The sequence below is a fragment of the Melospiza melodia genome, chromosome 12 (genome assembly GCF_035770615.1).
Source record: "Melospiza melodia melodia isolate bMelMel2 chromosome 12, bMelMel2.pri, whole genome shotgun sequence".
NCBI classification, from domain to species: Eukaryota; Metazoa; Chordata; class Aves; order Passeriformes; family Passerellidae; genus Melospiza; species Melospiza melodia.
The window spans coordinates 15,953,334-15,958,535 of record NC_086205.1 but is presented as its reverse complement, the minus strand read 5'-3'; positions in this window follow the sequence as shown (position 1 = coordinate 15,958,535).

Sequence of the window (5,202 nt, the reverse complement as noted above, 5' to 3'; positions counted from 1 at the left end):
GTCTCCTATCTGACAGTGGGACCTTCAGCAAAATATAGGCACTGGGAGATTAGCTGATGCTAACCAAGGTGTTTAGTTTTGGCTAGTCTAAACTAAATTTGGTGTTTCATTTCCCAAAATAAACAAAAGAAGTTTTTGAATGGTCAGAAAATAACGATAGTTCTTAAGGGCTAGCTACAGGTCTTTGTTATGGGATTAGTTGTTGTACAAATTATGCTTTAATCAGGGAAAAATACTCATAAGTGCTAATAAAAGTTTTTCTGCTGCTAGGGTTTCCTCCTGCCTTCCTCCTCTCAACTTAAGGTTTTACTCAACTGTCTCTGTTATTAAGTGACACTTTACATAGTTTTAATGCAAATTACTTCAAACTCTCTGCTAGTGAGGCAGAATCACATCAGGTTAATAGCCTGATTAGTATGTGCTACAAAAAATGCTGGGTCCTGCACAAACCAAAGAAGATGGCTAGGAAGCTGCTTCACAGCATAGAGAAATAGATTGTTGATTTTTTTTTAGTGTTTTCTAGATTGGCTTGGCTGTGTTTAAAGCAACCTTTATAAGCAGATGGATCAAATGCTTGGCTCCATCATTTTGCCTTGATCTGTTCTGTATTCATCCTCTCAGATGATGGCACAATACATGTTATATTTTCATATCTGTCTTGCAGAAGATAAAATAATTTTTCAGATCCTATTTTTTTTCCATTTCTAAAGTGAGCAGTAGTACAGGATATGTTTTTCAACCTAGTGTTGTCTCTTCATTGAAGGCAGTAACAAAATTCCAGCTGACATCAGTGTCAACAGGATTCAGGGTGTGTTTTGTGGTTTTGACAAACTTCTTTTTCACACCAGTACCACTCAGTATATTCTTAAAACTCTTCAATATTGTGCACTTAGGTGATTGCATAGTTTTCTCCTTTTTTTCATAATCTTAAAAATGCAGTCTCATTTACCAAAGTAGCAATTGTAATCTTGTCCCCTGAGCAATACCATTTTAGATGGGAAAGAAACAGATTTTGGCTCTGCCCAATGGAAACCTCCCAAGGCTTGTACAGTCTGCACACAGGAACAGCTGTGACAGGTTTATGGCCAATGTTTACAGACCTGCTTTGCTTCTCTACATCAGTGTCGATGCTTGCTATTGCAAGCTGTATTTGAAAGTTGAAATGTAGAATACCAAGGGATTTAAAGTACACTTAAATGCATGTTTGCAACTTCAAGTCCTATAATTCCTGAAGATTTATATCTTTACAAGAGTCTGAAATAATAATGAGCCTTCAGACCACTTCTGCCTGTTAGAGAGGCTCTTAGTTTGAAATTGTACCATTTTCAACATAATGAAATTAATAGTGGGTAACACAGCTCTAGGAACCACAGCTGCTTTGACCTGTCTTCCAGTATTTATTGTTCAGCATGTATTTTATTTTTTACCCTCTGTTAAAAGAACATTTTATGTCCTGTTACTCAGAGGCCCTCTGAAGGAGAAAGAAATACTGGCAGCAAAATCCTGTCAAGTGTGCAGTCAGCAGTTTGCATCTAAAATACTGTCTACATTATGATTCAAAGCTTGTGCAAAAGAATGTTTGTTTGTTTTCAAATTTGTTAGAGACCTCCTGAGAGTTGCTCTGTGCTTTTGGGAAATCAAACATTTCCCAAATTAAAAACATATAGGGAAAGTCTTAGATTCCTTTGTTTTTCTGTGAAAACACATATTTAAAAACAATGTGGGATTAACACAGTGTGTGTTGGAGCAAATTGTTAGTATTGCCCATGTGTTTTTCTCCTTTGTTATAATGAACTTAACCCCTAGAGAGTATTTCATGCATAGCTGTTAGGAGAAAAACATAGGGTGGAAAGCCCAAAATTTAGGTGTAGAGATGATAAATTAAATGCAAGGCTTTGCCAAACAATAACAAGCCCTGGTGTTTGTTCTAGTCCATACTTCCAGTGCAGCAGTGGTGTGTTGGTATGTGCTGGCTGGCAGTCAGTTATAAGTAAGTGAAATATTGTAGGTCTTGCATAGGACTTGAATTTCAGGGATATCTCTACCCACAATAATTTTTGTTCATGATGTCATGGCCTCTGTGGCTGTGTGGGGACAGGGAGAAAATTTTATTTTGCAGTAAGTGAAATTGGATTGCACTGCTGTGCTCTGTGCACACTGATCTCCTGTGCAGGTTTGGATGATCTCCTTGGAGCTTGGAGTTCTGGAGCTTTGCAGTGTTGATCAGCTTCTCCAATCAAATGCTATGTCAGGAGAGATAAAGGCATGTTCTGTCGTGGGATAACCTTGTCAAAATAATTGAACTAACTTGGCAGAAAATTTAGCCTTTAAACAGCTCCAAGATAAGCAGTGAAGTGTAAGGAAAACTTTATCTTGCATGAAAAGTTTGCAGTTGACTTTTGGGCTGGAACTGAGATAAAAATTGGAATATGCCTTTAGCTTTTTTTAATGTAGCATATACTTTCTAGTGTCTTGACAGTATTGTGGTTCAGTTCCACATTTAAATCAAATGCATATTTCTGGGTCATAGGTAATGAATGTTGACATTTTAGTACTGATCTGTCAAGCATTTAAAACATATTTGATGTACACATTAGTGATGAATCCCTCGTGAAAAGAATTGTAGGAACACACCCCTTGGTAGAAAGCAGTAAGTACAGTGTATTTTTTCCAATAAATGTTTAAAGTCTTCTTTAATTAACAGGATATTAAATCACAAACATTGCTGATTAAAGAAAAAAATTATGCGCAACTATAGAATTTCTAGGATATAAGCTGTAGAGATAATGTACATTTTCTAGAATTGAGTGTTCATATCAGACTCTCATGGTTCTTCTTGTAGGGTTAAGGAGAGACAAAACTTGAAACTGTCTAAACATACAGTATGAAGAATAAGTTAAACTGACACTTATTTAATGTTATTTTGTACTGTTTTAATATTTTCAGTATTTCAAAATACAACCAGTCTGGTGTAGATGGCTCTGTGAAAAAGGCTACTGGTTTTGCAGCTGTGTTAGACAGAAAGCTGTTGAGAATGTGTTACTTTCTTTTTAAACAGAACCGTCCATATCTGCTGTGTACTCTCGTGTAAAAATGACAGATCACAGTATAGAGAGCCATCATAGATGAGCAGAGAAAATAAAAAAATAACAGAAATATAATTATTCAGAATTTAACATGCAAAAAATGGCACTGTATTGTACAGTCTAGTATACAGAGTGGGCCTTTCTGCTGCTTCTTTCCATTTGTATCTAGGATAGTCACATCACAAAAATCAGGTTCAACACTAACAATGCTCTGGCAGGTGACATTCCATCTCAGGTGCACTTATTTATGTCCTGCCTTTGAAAGGCATCCTGCAAATCGTACATGTGGCCTCAGTTTATAGGTGCTGCTGTGCAGAGAGAGGGCTTTGGGTCTGCAATCTCGCTTCTCATGCCTGGAAATCTTTTTACAGTGCAAAACATAATCATTATAGAAGCCTAAAAATTACTTAAATTAAATAACTTTGTTACAACAAGTTTATAGTTAGATCCTTTAGTGTTTCATAGGTGATTTAAAAGTTAAATAGCACTACTGTAATACATATTTTCACTAATTTATTTCCATTTTGTTTTCTGGTTTAGCTGTTTTGGGTTTCTTTATTTTTTTAATTTCTTTTAGGGTTTTTTTTTTTTTTTTTTCCCTTGGTGTAGTTGTGTACCACGTGATAAACTAAGCATGAGGAGGATTCAGGCTAGGTATGCAAAGCTCATCTAAGCCCATAGGCAGTATGTTGTTTCCCTTTCCTGGGAATATATTTATCTGATGGATTTCAAGTACATAATTCAACTTTTTTTCTGAAAGAAAAGCCAATAGTAGCAAAGTGGCTGCTTGTATCTTACACATATCTGTTAACAACTCTTCTGTTTATTCATTCAATTTCACAGAAATGGTCAGGTTTGTATTTGCTTGAGCATACGAGTTGGAGATGTTTGAAATTCTTTGTAATTCTAAGTGGAATTGAAATTCTTTCAACATTTTCTATTCTTTTTTGCTTTATTTTTAATTATTTGGCTGACTTTGGTTCAAAAAAATTTTTTGAATATGCTACTTAATGGGGTTAATTATCTTTACAGTTTTGTATTTGTTCAGCAACTGTCCTTGCTTTCCATCCTTTTCTAACTATTCTTCACCTCTCATCACTCATGATAAAGCTCCAAGATATGGTTCTGTCTGTCCTGCCTTTGCTTAATTGTAGCCTAACAACACTACCAGTACACAAAGCTGCCAATACACAAAGCTGAGGAATAACTTAGATACATGGAAAATAAGGCATACAGAAGATACTCCATAACAATGTCACAGGCCCAACCTTTAACTGTTTTTCACTTTTTTCCAGTATGTGACACTGTAAGACACAGTCCGAAGTGGGGTTTACTAGAGATGTGCTAAATACTAAGTCCTATTTTATTTTCATACAAATTGGAAATGGCAAAATCCAATCTACCATTCTTTTCACTGTCAACCCCTCCTCCCCTTCCCAATCCCTTCTTATTATCATATTGTCATATCTTATTATCACCAGGTTCCCCTCTGGAACCTGATGCTGTTTCCACTGCAGCCACAGTACAATCTGGCACTGCTTATATTCTGAGTGGATCTATTTACATTGAGTACTCAGCTGCAGGCAGCCTGAGTCAGGCTGTTCAAGGCCATCATTCATAATGTAATGTGATCCTGTATTTAACACAGTATTCTAAATAACTCTGTCCCTACAATTAAATTCAGTTTCTAAAAGGTTAAGCCTAAATTTGGCTTCAAACTCCAACTTGTATGTAGGAAAATTAGCAATTTGCTAAGTCTCCTCTCAGTAAACTTCATTAGCTTAGTGTGTTCTGGGGTACAGACATGAATTACTGAACTGCTGTTCTACAAGTGATTTTGGAGCTGGCTGGGTATCTTCTCCAATAAGAATTGCAGACACAACCTGTTCATCTCAAAGATTTGAGGGAGAGCTGGGTTAGGATCAGGGTTAAATGCAATGAGGAATAGTGGTATAAAATGTTACAGCATTACACAGAAATACTTTGAGGATGATATTGCCTAAAAAATATTTATATATACATGTATATAGCAGTAGTTACACAGATAACAGTATAGTACTTACAACAACACAGAAACAGATCTCTTTGCTTTGGGTGCTTAACATAGAAGTGGAGA